The sequence below is a fragment of the Cherax quadricarinatus genome, chromosome 54 (assembly GCF_038502225.1).
Source record: "Cherax quadricarinatus isolate ZL_2023a chromosome 54, ASM3850222v1, whole genome shotgun sequence".
Lineage (NCBI taxonomy): Eukaryota > Metazoa > Arthropoda > Malacostraca > Decapoda > Parastacidae > Cherax > Cherax quadricarinatus.
The window spans coordinates 7,703,314-7,721,879 of NC_091345.1; the positions used below are offsets into that span (position 1 = coordinate 7,703,314).

At 42.9% G+C, this 18,566-nt stretch overlaps 1 protein-coding gene across 7 annotated transcripts in view; it reads right to left on the reverse strand.

Annotated features, from left to right (window-relative positions):
* The window catches only part of LOC128699070 (uncharacterized), a gene marked incomplete at its 3' end in the record, with an annotated part of 618,513 nt that overhangs the window by 265,258 nt on the left and 334,689 nt on the right, over positions 1-18,566 (reverse strand).

Sequence of the window (18,566 nt, forward strand, 5' to 3'; positions counted from 1 at the left end):
TTAGCAAACACTTCCAACATTTTCTTCATTTATAAATAACTAATATTTCGCTTAATGTTTTACTGATATGTATAAAAACGTCAAAAAAATATCATAGGTTTAGACACGTTTTACTATAATACATAGCCCATATTTTAAAGAAAAACATAATATTCTGTAAAGGCATTCTATGATTTTCTGGCTCGAGTACAGCCATATTACAAGAGGAAGTATAGAGGTGATTAAATAATTCATAATAATTGACGCCAGCTTCCCCGACCTTTGCTCCAGCCAACAAAAGCTCAAGAGGCCACTGGGTTCTTGTATTAATAATATGGAGTAACAATATGCCTCAGCAATGCCACTGACGGGTTTCGAGAGTTTTTGTATTCCTGCAGACCCAGCCCTGGGCCAGACTTGTTGGGTGCTTATCTAGTGAACCAGGATGTTGCTGCTGCTGACTGTCAGCTGGCCCACATATCCATAGCCTGATTGATCCAGTACTTATCGTGACACTTGTGGAATTGTAAACTTTTACACTTGTTCCAGCTGTTTCTGATGTCTTCCGGCAGGATGGTGAATAGTCGGGGACTACGGACGATGATACAACGCTCTCTTATTATGCCTATAGTTTCCTTGCTTCTCCAAGGGTTTATTATACATTTTCTCCAGTATGTCACTGCATGTTATGGCAGTGGGCATATTTGGAACTAGGCCCACAAGTACCTTCCTCATATACTCATACATTATCATGTATGTCTCATTCTATCTAGCAAGTACATATTTAGGACTGAGCACCCAGTAATTTAAATAATTTACTGAGTATGTGGTACGTAAATGATCTCTATTTGTTCCAGCTCTGATATCTCTGCTGCACTGAACAGAATCGTCAACACTAGATAAAAATTTAAGCATGAGAGTACAGGTGTCAAAATTGGCACTACTTTTTTTCTTTCTTTTTTTTTTTTGGTTTTTAACGTTCTTCTTATCCACCCCACCATTTCCCTATCCGCTGTGACATTTACCTTATCTTCTTTTAAAGAGAGGCCAACTAACATTATTCTAACAAGGTCATTCACACTTTCCTTTCATTATGTTTGGTGATCTTTGTCCAATATCAATACTGTGTTTATGTTCTCCGTTCTTTGAAATTTGAAATTGTCAACTTTGAATGTCATGTTATTTTATCGCCCACTGAAAGGTTTTGTTTACATCTGCTTGTAATTTTTCAGTGTCTTCCTCCGAAAAGATCTTGATGCTTATTTCAGTATCATCCACAAATTATGATGCGAAAATGTCTGGAGCGATTTTATCTTTGTCCGCCATGAAGATAAAAATTAGTAAAGGCACCAGGACCGTGCCTGGGGGTATTGAGCTTTTAATGTTGCTAATGATGAATATTTCTCTGGTTAATACCATTCCGTGTTCTTTTAATGTGCAATCACCCTACAATCGCATTTGTCATAAGTCTTTGTGCATCAGTGTATACCACATCTGCATTTTAGTTTTCGCCTAATGCCTCCGACATTCTGTCATAGTAGTTTAGGGGTTGTAACAAGATCTTTCCGCTCTAAACTCATGCTTGTTTGGGCTGTGCAGGTTAAGCTGTTCCATAAAGTTTGTAATTTGGCACCTCATCACATGTGATGGTCGGGCTACTGGTGTGTACTTTTTAGATAGCTCTCCACTTCCTCTTTTAAGCAAAGGAGGTATGATTGTACTCTTTACCTGGAGTTTACCTGGAGAGAGTTCCGGGGGTCAACGCCCCCGCGGCCCGGTCTGTGACCAGGCCTCCTGGTGGATCAGAGCCTGATCAACCAGGCTGTTACTGCTGGCTGCACGCAAACGTACGAGCCACAGCCCGGCTGGTCAGGAACCGACTTTAGGTGCTTGTCTAGTGCCAGCTTGAAGACTGCCAGGGGTCTGTTGGTAATCCCCCTTATGTATGCTGGGAGGCAGTTGAACAGTCTCGGGCCCCTGACACTTATTGTATGGTCTCTTGACGTGCTAGTGACACCCCTGCTTTTCATTGGGGGAATGTTGAATCGTCTGCCAAGTCTTTTGCTTTCGTAGTGAGTGAGTTTCGTGTGCAAGTTCGGTGCTAGTCCCTCTAGGATTTTCCAGGTGTATATAATCATGTATCTCTCCCGCCTGCGTTCCAGGGAATACAAGTTTAGGAACCTCAAGCGCTCCCAGTAATTGAGGTGTTTTATCTCCGTTATCTTCATATATAAGAATTCCAAGGTGCTCCATGAATGCGCATGTATTTTTTAAATTATTTTGTTTTCGAATCCTGCAGAATTAGTATACTTATATTAACTGCATGTGCAGTGTGGCCTTCAAAAGTAATGAAAACAAAAATCTTATTCTCCGCCGTGCTTTCCTTTAGTGAATTGCAAACGATGATTCACAAGAATGTCGCCGTATGACCCTCCCATAGTTGATGGTCCACTACTACAAGTGGTTCTTAACTTGGATTTTGTATAAAAGTAGAAATTCAAAATAACCACAGGGAGGAGATGAATGATAGCTCTAGGCCTTCCGTGTTGCAATCAACACATCAGGAGCTTCTAATGTTGCAGAAATAGAGTAAGAAATCCAGGAAGGTCCGTTCGTGTGAATGGCTTTCCCAAGTATGTTCGTAATTATTGCATATGTTTGGGAGTCTCTTGCAATTTCCTGGACGGTTTTCTTTGTTTCCTTTGTGCTTCTCCTGTCTGGTACGACAGCTAAAGTTTTTGTTCTGTCTCGGTAATCTAGCATACATATTTACTGCCTTAAAGGATTTTCATTCACGCCATCAAAACGATAAGCTAAAGAAGTTGGTGTACTAGTAGTTATAATTCCTAAAAAAAATAAAATCAATGACTGATTTAATTCAATTACTAGAATTGTAACACTTTTAAGTAAACCACAAAACGTGGAAGCAAATTACTGAAATGCTAAAAGCATTTGTAAGCAACAGATCCAAGTCTACGAGCGGGAACGTGTTTCCTGCAGACAGTGAATGGTAAGCCGGGCGATGGTGCTTGATCTGAACTGCGTGATGCTGCCACTAATAGACTGACTTTTTTTTTTTACGCAGTTGAATTTACAGGTAAACAGCGTACTAACAGACAATTATTTTGCAAAAACTTGCTGATAAATAGCGTTAAAGGCTTGGAGCTGTTACACAATATACAGCAGCCCAAACAACTTAGTAACCAATCAGAGAAAAACACAATTCATCCAATAATAACTTAACTCCTTCAAGCACCACATTGTTGATGGTTCTGGGGATCATCGCCCCCCATTCCCCTGAGCCCGGTCTCAAACCAGCCTTCCTCTATTGGAGAGCAAATATTATAGGTAAAAGAACATAAAGTATATGATAAATATATGTGAAAGTACGCTCTTAGTGTTATCATGCGCTAAACCCGTGTAGACCATTCAACGCAAACAGTAGTTCAAGCTCCATCCTCCGTCCGCTGATCATGAGACGGATGTGCTACTCTCGAAAACACTCAGGCTAAGGGAAGAACACTAGAAGTATATAATTAGATTTACCTGTCATCTTAAATGTTCATCAGACGGCAAAAGAGGTTAATATGGTAGTACTTCCCTGGATGGTTGATATCTACTGATCTATCTCTAATTAGTTTAAATTCATGCCTTATCGACTGCATATACAGTAGTGGCCTCTGATTTTACTTTGAGGACAAATACTTTCTGATTTCGATTTAGTGGAAATATAAAAAAACATCTACCTTATTTTAATGTTATTCCCTTAGCAAGCATTTTGTTCGCTATTAAACCATGATCGTACTTGTTGAAGACTTTAGCAAAATACGTGTATACTAATCCTGCATTTTGTTTAATCTCTCAACGCATCTAAGACCATGTCGCAATGGTCTTGCAATTGCGAGAGGCAATTAATTAACACATGCTGGTCTGGGTTGTGCTAGTGTTGTGATTCCATAAGATTTACAATTTTACTATTTCCAACTCTTTCAAAGATCTTGAGAATGCAAAAGTCAATATTAAGAGTCCATAAATCTTTGTGACTGCTTTACTGCCATCTTAGTGGAGAGAGTTATTGTAGAAGCTTAGAACTAGCAGTTCAGTGTGCGAAAACAACAGTGTTGTGTGGAGGATAGTGTGTTTTGTGTATCTAGGCTCCTGGAGGCCTGGCCTATAGGATCTTAATTATTATCAAATTTACATGGAAGCCCTAGGCTTCATACAGAGCCTAGGAAATGAAAAATAATCTGGTATGTTACAGGGAAAGGGAAGCTAACACTAATTCCTTACAACAAAAGCCATTCACCAGCATCATGGCACCCCCCTTCCCGCCCCTTTAAAGGTCCATACCTGGCAGAGCTGGCGTGTAGAACCCACCGTGACGAGTCTGTTTAATTGCGATAACGGGTGCACCACACATACATACATACATACATACATACATACATACACACACACACACACACACACACACACACACACACACACACACACACACACCTAACAGGCCTAGTGTCTAATCGACATGTGCCTAGTTCAAAATGGTAATTAACACATAATCCCATATTTCCACAACCAGTGAAAAAAAACAATGTTCACTTATGATAAGTTCCAGTTGCAACGATATGGAAAAAAACTCAAGAGGAACATTGTATACAAAACCCAAAAGGATCATCAAACAGAACGAAAGGAACACGTGAAAGTCCTGGGAGTAATTATGCAGGCTGACGTGTCTTTGAAAGATCACAAGAAGGCAAATGTCAAGACAGCCAGGCAAATGACGGGGAAGCTAGACAGATCTTTCAAAACAAGGGAAATTGTGCCAATGGTGACATTATTCAAATAACATGTGCTCTCTCGTTTAGAGTATTGTGCAGTGTTGACGGCCCCATTCAGAGCAGGGAAGATATAGGAACTAGAACAGATACAGGGATCACTTACAGCGTGCACAAAACCAACAGAGCATTTAAATTACTGGGAAGCTCTCAAAATCCTACATATGTATTTACCGAAGCAGAGAAGAGATAATATATACGTGGAGAGTACTTGAGGGTCTAGTCTCAAATCTGCACACCGACATAACATACTGGAGTGAGAGTTATGGGAGAAAATATAAAAGAAATCCAGTGAAGAGTAGTATCCTGCACAAGGACCCCTGGTCGTCCCTGATCGTTCAACATCTTGTCAGATCAGAAACATTGTTTGGACAAGTGAAAAAGGCTTCACGAGAAAACTGAACAAATATCACCACCAAAGTGTGATAAATATGTGGGCTAATGGGCCCTTCATCACCCTTCATCAATAAAGGAAAATTACCAACGGACCTGGCTGTCAAGAAGAAAAGTTTCACAAGTCGGTTTTGATCAGCTGGTCAGTGGTGCATACGTTCGTTCGAGTTCGGCCACCACTAAGAGCCTGATTGATCAGGTCAATAAGGGAGCCTGATCTGCGAGAGGGCTGCGAGGGCAGTGACCCAGGACTAATGTACAGGTAGCATCCACACCGCTCCTACCTAACATCCCCAAAAATCAAGTAAATCAACTCTGGTAGCACAAAGGCAAAAAATTATAGAAAATCAATATACTTATTCTTTCAGTTATTAAAATGCCCTCTAACGCTTCTTTTATTACTATTGGTGTTTGGTGCAGCCCTATCATAGCCAGTGTGTGGCTTCCTTTGATGATGCTTCTGCCTGGCTTGTATTGACATCTCTCTTGGGGCCCCAGGCCTGGAATAACCGGACCGGCCCACGCCTGGTACAGATTACCTGGGAACCAGGCCTGGTACAGCCATTTCGGCCCCCCTTCCCCGGCCATCATTAGTAAATTAATATCCATACCATCATTGAAGAAATCCCTACAGCTAGTGCAGATCTATTCTCGGATTCACAGGTACAAATATCGGTGGTTTGAGATTATCGGGGTGAATATCTGATCAACAAGGCTACTGCTGTTGGCGACTCGATACCCCGATACCTTCTTGTGAGTTGTAACCCAGAGCGCGCGCTTGTGTGCATTCTACAGAGCGTCAGCAAAGAGACGAAAGAACGAGACAAAATTTACTCACACACTACAGACTAGTGTCACTGACATGTATAGTATGCAAAGTCATGGAGAAGATTATCAGGAGTGGTGGAACACCTAGAAAGAAATGAACTTATGAACAACAGCCAACACGGTTTCAGGGATGGGAAATCCTGTGTCACAAACCTACTGGAGTTCTATGACAAGGTGACAGCAGTAAGACAAGAGAGACAGGAGTGGGTAGACTGCATTTTCTTGGACTGTAAGAGGGCGTTTGACACAGTTCCACACAAGAGATTAGCTGAAAAGCTGAAGGACCAGGCAAGGATAACAGGGAAGGTACTACAATGGATCAGGGAATACCTGTCAGGAAGACAGCAGAGAGTCATGGTACGAGGGGAGGAGTCAGAGTGGGCGCCTGTGACCAGCGGGGTTCCACAGAGGTCAGTCCTAGGACTGGTGCTGTTTCTGGTATTTGTGAATGACATGAAGGAAGGAATAGACTCCGAAGTGTCCCTGTTTGCAGATGACGTGAAGTTGATGAGAAGAATTCAATCGGACGAGGACCAGGCAGAACTATAAACGGATCTGGACAGGCTGCAGGCATGGTCCAGCAATTGGCTCCTGGAGTTCAACCGCAGCAAGTGCAAAATCATGAAGATTGGGGAAGGGCAAAGAAGACCGCAGACGGGGTACAGTCTAGGGGGCCAGAGGCAACAAACCTCACTCAAGGAAAAAGATCTTGGGGTGAGAATAACACCTGGCACATCTGAGGCGCACATCAACCAAATAACTTCTGCAGCATATGCGCGCCTAGCAAACGTAAGAACAGCATTCCGTCATCTTAATAAGGAATCGTTCAGGACCCTGTACACTGTGTATATTAGGCCCATATTGGAGTATGCGGCCCCAGTTTGGAACCCACACCTAGCCAAGCACGTAAAGAATCTAGAGAAAGTGCAGAGGTTTGCAACAAGACTAGTCCTAGAGCTAAGGGGTCTGTCCTAAGAGGAGAGGTTAAGGGAAATCGACCTGACGATACAGGAGGACAGGAGAGATAGGGGGACATGATAACATATAAAATACCGAGAGGAATTGACAAGGTGGACAGAGGCAATGTTCCAGAGATGGGAAACAGCAACAAGGGGACACAGTTGGAAGCTGAAGACACAAATGAATCACAGGGATGTTAGGAAGTATTTCTTCAGTCACAGAGTAGTCAGAAAGTGGAATAGTTTGGGAAGCGATGTAATGGAGGCAGGGTCCATTCATAGCTTTAAGCAGAGGTATAATAAAGCTCGTGGTGCAGGGAGAGTGACCCAGTAGCGACCCAGGCGGGGCCAGGACCTATGAATCGACCCCTGCAACCACACCTAGATGAGTACACACACACACACACACACACAAATAACATTAATACAACAAAAGCTAAGAATATGAATCGATTGCGTGAGGCACCGCGTTTTCAAATTGGCAGACAAACTGCTACATGTCAAACTAAGTGCTTATGGCCAAGAAATTATGTGAAGAATCAGTCAGTGTCAATTATGGTAATGCATTAGCTAGACTTTGTTCCCAATAATGATGACATTCTCATGGAGTCTCGTGTTCACTGCTTTCAGACTATCAGATCTGTGTTTTCCTGTGATTTACCAGTGACTATTTTCGATGGTTTTCTTCCCCCCCTCGGCTTGAAACCAGGCTTCCCTATTGACCAACTGGTCCACCAGGTTTCTGTGCTAGAAGCCTGGTGGCCAACATAAACATCACGGCCCGGCTGATGCGGCACTTACGGAACAAGACTATAACAACTGGGAACTTAAGTGATACGGAGTTTTTCAATAATCACAGTCAAGAACATAATACTGAGCTACTTTCCAGAAATGAATCATCAACGACAGACTGTTGATGTGGCTCTTGCTTGAAATGAAGATGCTGGATCGACACTACAAGAATCATACGAGTGTGCTGCTGATAATGAGGTTTTATACCTACTCAAAGTAGCAAACATTGTCAGGAGAGAGATTTCCATGATGAAGTAAGGATCCGGCGCCTAATATGATCTATGTCAGGTAGGATCCAGGCCAGTTTCCCTGATAACTGAACACGGGCGCTCTATGCCTTTGCTGCCTCTAACTACACAAAACTTATGGTGGAATTCGTCAACTTAAACAACACTGATACAGACAACAAGAGGGTTGCCCACCGAGCCTAGTTACTGCTACCACCAGATGATGATTGCAGTCCTTGGAGGTGGATCAAAACTGATGGTGATGGATGGAAAATCCAGATGGATGGATGGAAAATCCAGATGGATCACATGAGAAGCAACCCAGATCTGTAGAGAAATGTACTTCGAAAGCTATAAAAAAAAAGACTGTAGATGACAGAGCAAATGCCTTAAGGCAGCTTTGAAGTGAACTGTTTTGTAGAAGACTTCTTGTGCACCTGTAGACCACAACGTTGACAGACTAACACACAAAATTAAGCTTGTTGTGAGCCTCGAATATAAGTTATTTTTAATTCTTTGGTAAGTTATGTGTACCCCCGAAATAGTCCTCAGGTAACCATAACATTTTCTTCTCTCTAAACATTAAAGAAATGTGAAATTAAAGTCAATTTAACATGAAAAAGATTACTGTGTCAAACAGTGGATCTCATAAATGCCCAAAACAGCCGTTTTTGAAAACATCCGCCAATGGTTCCATGTGGTAAATTTGCAATGGCCTCTACATCCAAGAATTTTTCTAAGGGCATATACTATGTGCAAAATTTCATGTTTGATTATCAAACCCGCCATATATTCACTCATCTGCATGACTATACGAGGAACTGACAAGGAAAACAAAAAACCTGGACTGTTTGGATTTCGAGGACGAGGAGAGGAAGAACAGAGGTGGAAGATAAATATATATACGAGCCAATGAATGTTAGGCTGTACTTCTTTAGTCTATCGTCATGGAATGAATTTAACGACGGGGCTAAGGCAAATTGAACACATTTTCATGAATAAGGTATAAGGTGCGTGAAGCCCAACTCCTCCAGTGATATCGGTCGACGAAGTTTAGGTCAGGTACCTAAGGTTAGGTTAGGTCATTTACGTAAGACTCAAACCCTACAAACACAGACCGGCAAATATCCTCCCGCCCCAGACAGGGTGAGTACACCCATCACCCCCCATTCTGTGAGTAAACTCACTACCCCTAACCCGGTGAGTGCACCCATGACCCCACATCGACCTAATATAACCCACTCATCACACGTAAAGCCATTTTATCTAATTATCTCCCCCATCCAAACCTCGCTCCCCCTTACCTGAAAAACAGTAATCAGATTTTAATTAATCCTTCAAATTGCCCTCCCCTGATTAAGGGGATTTAAACGATACATAATCAGCGCAAACATCATCAGAACTAAAGCTCCTTTTCTCTCTAATGTCGACAAAGTTCTCCCCATGTACGCCCATCTAGGTGACAGGACACGAAAAATCATTCCCTAATTATATATGTCGTGCCGAATAGGTAAAACTTGCAATTTTGGCTTAAACAGCAACTCTCTTCTTGCCGAATAATGCAAGCGAAAATTTGAGTATGCAATAATTTCGCAAAAATCATTCTGAATCTAACGAAATAAAAATGTATTTCATTGTGTTTGTCTATTATTATTGTAAACTTATCTAAAAGATATTTAATTGGATTAGGCTACTTTATATTGCGCTTGTTATAATAAGGCTAGGTAAATTTTCTAAGGTGCTTTTGGTACAAAATTATTACTTTTTACATTATTATAAATGAAAAATATATATCTTTAAACGTATACGGGAAATTTTTAGAAAGGACTTAATTTTAAACGAGTTCTTGATAACCGACCAATTTTACTTATTCGGCACTACATATACTATATATATATATATATATATATATATATATATATATATATATATATATATATATATATATATATATATATATATATATATATAATATCAATCATTATGAACCACGCCCGGTAAATTGATAGTCTCTCGCTCTACCGTCTGGACTACCCAGACCTCTAACAGGAAGGAAACGGAACTAATAATTACTGTATTATATTCCTTCAAAGGTCCCAAAAGAACTCCTTCCCTCTGTCTAGGAACTTTAACAATAGATCTATTCTTACTCCCTCGATGCCACATCTAGGAACTCAAATTAAATTAATAAACAACTGTCAATAAACAGAATACAGTCAATAAACGAACAGAATGTAGGCGTTCTATGAAAGAAAGAGGCTTGGCAGACAGTGAAAATCAGGCGTGCAATGGGAACTCTAAGTGAAAAGGAACCAAGAATCTTTAATACGCTCCCTTGATGCAAAAAAGTAATTATCCACAGATACCAGATGTCTTCAAAAGGGAACTTAATAAGTTCCCCAGATTAGTTTTGATAAGCCGCGGCGTGGTCCCTACGTTGGACTGCATGCGGCTGCCACTAACAGCATCGTCGATCATGCCAGGAACTAAGAGTCATGGTCTGTAACAGTATGGAAGTTAATCCGGAGAACTATTGAGAGATAACAGAGAGTCAGAGCAACAGTGTCAACGCTACTGGTAACGGTAACTGCATATAAAAGTAAGTCGAGCAACAGTTACGGCTTCCCACACAACAGATGTTTTAATAAATGACATACTACTATATAGAAAGCCGCTTGTTGTGCAGAACATTTCGGGCAAATTAGGTCTATTTTGTTCCAGGATGCGACCCACACAAGTCCACTAGCACCCAGGTACCCATCTTACTAATGGTTGAACAAAGACAACCGGTGTAAAGTAATACGCCCAACGTTTCTACCCTCGCTGGGAATCGAACCCAGACCTCTGGTTTATTACTCCGTTTGGTCGAGGTCATATAATTGTAAAAAAAAAAAATAGGAAAGTCAATCCTTGTATGGAAATGGTGAAGGATCGATCCTCCATTCGCTAATGGAGATTCTACTCTGGTACATGACCTACACAACACAGCTAACAAGACAGGTACAGTTTACCGGTGAGGGAGTTAAAGACTGTACATGCATGCTACAGAGAGAGAGAGAGAGAGAGAGAGAGAGAGAGAACGGAGGGGGGTAGAGGGGGAGGGAGGGAAGGGAAGGAGGGTAGAGCGGAAGGGAGGGTAGGGAGGGTAGAGAGGGAGGGATGGTAGGGAGGGAGATTAGCGCGGGAGGGAGAGTAGGGGAGAGCGGGTGGGAGGGCAGAAAGAACGGGAGGGTAGAGAAGGAGGGAATTGAGAACCTGAAAATGGAGTGAGGGAGGGAGATCAGACAGGAAAAGAACGGAAGGAGAAAGATATGGAGAAAAGATGGGAAAGCAAGCAAGAAATTGAATAAAGGAGGACGAGAGAAAGGAATGGGAAGGATGAAGTGAAGGGAGAAGGTGATCACGCTGTTGACAGTATTTCTCGACTGCGTATCCACTGACGCGAAGATCAAAGAGGAACCATGATATTTGTTGCTAGTTAGGTAGAGGGTGTCGCATCTTCAAGGAAGAGGGTAAAGAATGGGGAGGGGAGGAAGCTCGAGGATGGAAGGGTAGGGTGTGGACGGTGACAGGAGATACATGAAGGGAAGGTAAGGGTAGGGAGGATAAGGGTGAGAATGGCTGTGTGTGTGTGTGGTGTGTGTGGTGTGTGTGGTGTGTGTGTGTGTGGTGTGTGTGGTGTGTGTGGTGTGTGTGTGTGTGTGTGTGTGTGTGTGTGTGTGTGTGTGTGTGTGTGTGTGTGTGTGTGTGTGTGTGTGTGTGGTGTGTGTATGTGGTGTGTGTGTGTGTGTGAACCATACCCCCGGCCGGGATTGAACCCGCGGTCATAGAGTCTCAAAAGTCCAGCCCGTCGCGTTAGCCACTAGACCAGCTAGCCACAATAAGATTCATCCAACTAGGTATATTCGTACACCATAGGAAAGTTAGCACAGGCACCTCTGTGACCACAAATGCAAGTTTTTACAGACGAATCTCCAGCTAGCGTGGCCGTGACGAACTCTAGCTCAAGTCCCTTCACTGCCGTCAACATGACTCAAGAAATCGTAATGACACGATTGCAAATAAACCATACCCCCGGCCTATGGTGTAGAAATATACCTAGTTGGATGAATCTTATTGTGGCTAGCTGGTCTAGTGGCTAACGCGACGGGCTGGAGTTTTGAGACTCTATGACCGCGGGTTCAATCCCGGCCGGGGGTATGGTTTATTTGCAATCGTGTCATTACGATTTCTTGAGTCGAGTCGTGTGTGTGTGTGTGTGTGTGGTGTGTGTGTGTGTGGTGTGTGTGTGTGGTGTGTGTGGTGTGTGTGTGTGTGGTGTGTGTGTGTGTGTGGTGTGTGTGTGTGTGTGTGTGGTGTGTGTGTGTGTGTGTGTGTGTGGTGTGTGTGTGTGGTGTGTGTGTGGTGTGTATGTGGTGTGTGTGTGGTGTGTATGTGGTGTGGTGTGTGGTGTGTGTGTGTGTGTGTGTGTGTGTGGTGTGTGTGTGTGTGTGTGGTGTGTGTGTGTGTGTGTGTGTGTGTGTGTGTGTGTGTGTGTGTGTGTGTGTGTGGTACTCACCTAATTGTGGTTGCAGGGGTCGAGACTCAGCTCCTGGGTCCGCCTCTTCACTGATCGCTACTGGATCCTCTCTCTCTCTGCTTCCTGAGCTTTGTCATACTTCTTCTTAAAACTATGTATGGTTCCTGCCTCCACTACTTCACTTGCTAGGCTATTCCACTTCCTGACAACTCTATGACTGAAGAAATACTTCCTAACGTCCCTGTGACTCGTCTGAGTCTTCAGCTTCCAGTTGTGACCCCTTGTCCCTGTGTCCCCTCTCTGGAACATCCTATCTCTGTCCACCTTGTCTATTCCCCCCAGTATCTTGTATGTCGTTATCATGTCTCCCCTGACCCTTCTGTCCTCCAGTGTCGTCAGTCCGATTTCCCTTAACCTTTCCTCGTACGACATTCCCTTGAGCTCTGGGACTAGCCTTGTTGCAAACCTTTGTACTTTCTCTAACTTCTTGACGTGCTTGACCTGGTGTGGGTTCCAGACTGGTGCTGCATACTCCAGTATGGGCCTAACATACACAGTGTACAGTGTCTTGAACGATTCCTTATTAAGGTATCGGAACGCTATTCTCAGGTTTGCCAGGCGCCCGTATGCTGCAGCGGTTATTTGGTTGATGTGTGCCTCCGGTGATGTGCTCGGTGTTATGGTCACCCCAAGGTCTTTCTCCCTGAGTGAGGTCTGTAGTCTTTGTCCACCTAGCCTATACTCTGTCTGCGGTCTTCTTTGCCCCTCCCCAATCTTCATGACTTTGCATTTGGCTGGATTGAATTCGAGAAGCCAGTTACTGGACCACATGTCCAGCCTCTCCAGGTCTCTTTGCAGTCCTGCCTCATCCTCGTCCGATTTAATTCTTCTCATCAACTTCACGTCATCTGCGAACAGGGACACTTCAGAGTCTATTTCTTCCATCATGTCGTTCACATATATCAAAAATAGCACTGGTCCTAGAACTGACCGCTGTGGGACCCCGCTCGTAACAGGCGCCCACTGTGATACCTCTTCACGTACCATGACTCGTTGCTGCCTCCCTGTCAGGTATTCCCTTATCCATTGCAGTGCCCTTCCTTTTACGTGTGCCTGATCCTCCAGCTTCTGCACTAATCTCTTGTGGGGAACTGTGTCAAAGGCCTTCCTGCAGTCTAGGAAAACGCAATCTACCGCATGGTGTGTGTGTGTGTGTGTGTGTGTGTGGGTGTGTGGGTGTGGGTGTGGGGGTGTGTGTGTGGGTGTGGGTGTGTGGTGTGGTGTGGGGTGTGGGGTGTGTGGTGTGTGGTGTGTGGTGTGTGTGTGTGGTGTGTGGTGTGGTGTGGTGTGTGGTGTGTGTGTGGTGTGGTGTGTGTGTGTGGTGTGTGTGTGTGGTGTGTGTGTGTGGTGTGTGTGTGTGGTGTGTGTGTGTGTGGTGTGTGTGTGGTGTGTGTGTGTGTGTGTGTGTGGTGTGTGTGGCGCTTCTTTTCGAATGTTTCCTTTTTTCAGTGTTTATTTTTATTAAACGCTAGTTAATATACAATGCAATGCGTCAGTATACATTAACAATACGTTAGTATGCACTGCAATGCGTTAGTTTGTACCCCAATATGTTAGTATGCACTGCAGTGCGTTAGTTTGTACCCCAATACGTTAGTATGCACTGCAGTGCGTTAGTTTGTACCCCAATACGCTAGTATATCACTGAATTGCGTTACTATGCACCGTAATGCGCTTAGATACCTTGTAATAAGCTACCATACACAGCAATGCGCTAGTATACACTCAATAAGACGACAGCATATGGGCGCCTGGCAAATCTGAGAACAGCGTTCCGATACCTTAGTAAGGAATCGTTCTAGACACTGTACACCGTGTACGTCTGGCCCATATTGGAGTATGCAGCACCTGTCTGGAACCCACACTTGATCAAGCACGTCAAGAAATTAGAGAAAGTGCAAAGATTTGCGACAAGGTTAGTTCCAGAGCTAAGGCAAATGTCCCACGAAGAAAGGTTAAGGGAAATCGGTCTGACGACACCGGAGGACAGGGGGGTAAGGGGAGACATGATAACAACATACAAAATACTGCGTGGAACAGACAAGGTGGACAGAGACAGGATGTTCCAGAGAGGGGACACAGAAACAAGGGGTCACAATTGGAAGTTGAAGACCCAGATGAGTCAAAGGGATATTAGGAAGTATTTCTTCAGTCATAGAGTAGCCAGGAAGTGGAATAGTCTAGCAAGTGAGGTAGTGGAGGCAGGAACCATACATAGCTTTAAGAGGTATGATAAAGCTCATGACCTAGTAGCAGGGAGAGGACTGAGTCTACCCCTGTAGAATACAGTATACTCTGCAATATGATAACGTACATTGCAGATACATTCCTCAGGGGTTGTGTGACCCCCTGCGGATTTAAAATGTATAATTTTATTATGATCCAAAGAAGTAAAGGGTAGTTCCAGTTCCTCGGATCAAGATTTCCTTACCAGCATGAAGGAACATCTTTTGAAAGAGACGTACCAAACAGCATTACCCTCCGCCCTTTCTCTCTTTTCACACACACACACACACACACACACACACACACACACACACACACACACACACACACACAAACTTTGTCAGTCTCGTTTATTTGCATTTTCCACATTACTGGACACCGAAGTTACCTGTCTTTCCTTTCATGTTCCCTTCTGCTCTTCCCTTCCTCTTCCATCCCCTAACCTCCTCTATTCCATAACCCCTTCCTACTCTTCTCTCCCTTCCATACCCCTCCTCCTGTTTTTCCCCTTCCATTCACTGCCTTCCTTACAGCCATTCTTCTTGTTTCCTATTCCAAACGAGCATGTCACAACAATGGAGAGATAATCTACACAGATAGATTACCGACATAGAACGGAAACTATAACTTTTATACCATACTGAAGAAACACAACAGGAAGAAACAAAAGTCGCTCAAGAAGCTGCAAAAAATTCTAAATATTTTTGTACACACTCAAATCCCAACTCAAAAACCGCTTCTAGAATTTGCACACTACTAACAGGAGGTTTCTGCGTCGATGACGGAAAAGAATGAGCGAAATGTTTGAAAGATGAGTGTGAATCAGTGTCCAGTAGTCCAATAAACAACGAGAGGGGAGTATCCAGATTTTTCATTACCTTTGTCCACCCTACAAATCCCATATTTGACGCACAAATTCGCCAGAATTAAAAAAAATGAAATAGAAATTATGCCCACTAGACAAGCCTGGCCCAGGGCCGGGCTGCGGGAGTATGAGAACTCGGCAAAATTTCAGCGGCTTAGATAGGGAGACTGAAGAACTCAAATGGAGCATTACACACCAATCAGGGACAATCTCAGAACGAAAGGAACATCTTAAAGACCGGTATAATAATGTCCGATAATTCTCTGAATGATAATTCAGAGAATTTTTCAAGCAGGTAAAAGTGCAATCCGGAGAATGTCCACAGAACTTTCACTGCTGGCTTCAACTCACAAACTAATTATTGGGAATATCTAACGTCCCATCAACTGCTCTTTCTGCAGCGAAGGCAGGAAGGTTATATCATAATGTATACCTGGAAAGGGAGGGACTGGTTTCATATCAACACGTTAAAATGACACCTTTAAAAAAAGCGAAAGGCTCGGCAGACATTGCAAAATACCCCAAAATAAAAAAGGGTGCAACATGTACACTGCCTCTGCCACCGCTGTTGCAACCTTTGCCGCCATCAAAACCAGCACGAGACACTCAACTAAATGATCATGACAAATTCCCGCTGATTACTGTTAGTGACACCTGACACCCGTCACGGGTCGCGGTCACAATTACCCCAGGCAGAAACCCAATCATAGCAGGCAACCTCAATATCCGGCCGGAGGGTGTTTCACAGCTTGAGTGAGCAGGTGTTTGATGGTGTGTAAATTGTTACAGGTGGTGTTGTAAGTGTTTAAGTTGTCGCAGGTGTGTAAGATATCACAGGTGATACTGGTGCAGGTGTGTAAGATATCACAGGTGCTGCTGGTGCAGGTGTATATCATAGGTGATGCTGGTGCAGGTGTGCAATATATCACATATGATACTGGTTCAGGTGTATATCACAGGTGATGGTGGTGTAGGTGTATATCACAGGTGGTGGTGCAGGTGTATATCACAGGTGATGGTGGTGCAGGTGTATGAGATATCACAGGTGATGCTGGTGCAGCTGTGCAAGTTGTGACAAGCCTAACCCGTGTTCCTGCAACCTTGAACAAATGCTCCACATCTCCCGTCATCTCCAAGATGCACCTTAAACATTTCTTAAAATATTTCTGTGACAGCTGACTGGAACAAACCATTTTTGAAATGAAAACACAAACATACAAAATTTGCGCAGTCCAACAATACCCTGCGAAGATGAGCAACGTTAAAAATAGTCAAGAGAATATAATTAATAATGTATCTCCACCTGTATTCTTGTTTCACTAACTTTCCTCTTATAATACACAAATAACTCACCTAGGAGACTAACTTATGACAATTCGGACCATTAACTTGTCCAAGTTGGATCAAAACGTTATCTTAAGTTACATCCTCTTACTAAGTGCGGGTTATGTGTGTATTATTTGGTATTGTGTCATTTTATTATACAATAATTCTTCGTTTAAATTATTTACAAAGGGAATAACCCAGAAAAAATAACTGTTAGAAATTAAATATTTCAATACGATATAGAATGAACGATCCAAACAAGAGACCACCTTGCCGGTGATCTCTTGTTTAGATCCTTCTACTTGTTTAGATACTCGTTTACTGTTGCTTCCTCAGGTGTGAACTGTAAGAACCATGTTGGGTGAGGCAAACTAACATTTGGCCATCTATATTACACAGCCAACTGTTTGCTATCCGAATGATACTACTGCTAACTTATGCATCAGTGATTCTACGTCATCACTCTTCCAGTATTTGGATGCTAATTTTTAACAACATGATCACTGCAGGAGCCAGGTATCTATATTCAAAAAATATAATGGGAAGGAATTAGAAGTACAATTCTTACGGTTTCCATTACGCAATAGATTTTTCCAATAAAATTAACTTAAAAAAAAAATAAGCGTTGTATCTTAAAATAAATTGGTGAATATAAAAGGAATGCAGTTAGAAGCCAGAGTAGATGTGTAGTTGCAACAAACGCAGACCAGCACCTTAAAGGAGCAACTGGAGATGTAAACAGACCAGTACCAAAAAGGAGGAACTTGGGATGTAAAGAAACTTGCACCTTAACGGAGCAACTTGCGATGTAAACAGACTGATAGCATAGTAGTAGTGTTGAGGCTTGCTTACAAGTATTTCTGACAGTCTGGCATATACATAATTAGATGTGTTCAGCCTAATGGTCATTTAATGAGAAACGGGACATGAACTTACGGTATATGTCAAGATATCCTAAGAAAAAAAGTAAAATGTATGAAATTGAGCATAAATTTTGCAAAAAAAAATGTAAAAGATAAAACTGTGATAATGTCTCGTCAGCACTCTTAAGAGTCTAATTCCAAGGACTGTGTGTTTCCATGTGACGTTGTTCTCCCGTCCACACGATGGATAAGGAGTGCACAATAAGTTAGCAACTACCTTCCACGCGATAGATATGGAATGCACAATAAGCTAGCAGCTACCGTCCACAGGATGCATATTAAGTATCAACAGCAAGGTTTGGTCTGGGACCAGGGCAAGGTGACCATGATCCCTGGAAAATTTTTCTTCTCTCCCCTTCCTACGTTCTGCTAACCATCTATCCCAATATCCTTCCCCTCTAACCCTCTCCCTCCCCTATCTACCAGTTCCTAAGCCATCTTTGGTGACTATGAAAGAAAGGAAAGCATAACATTGGCTGAGAAACAGGGAAGTGAGAGGGGGAGGGGGGGAAGGGCTGTTGAAGGACGGAGTGGGATGAGTAAGGGGAAGAAGGGAGGAAAAGAACCAGGGAAGGGAAAGGAGGAAGATGAGGGAAAAATAGAAGAGGAAGAAGGGGTTGAAGGAATTAGCTTA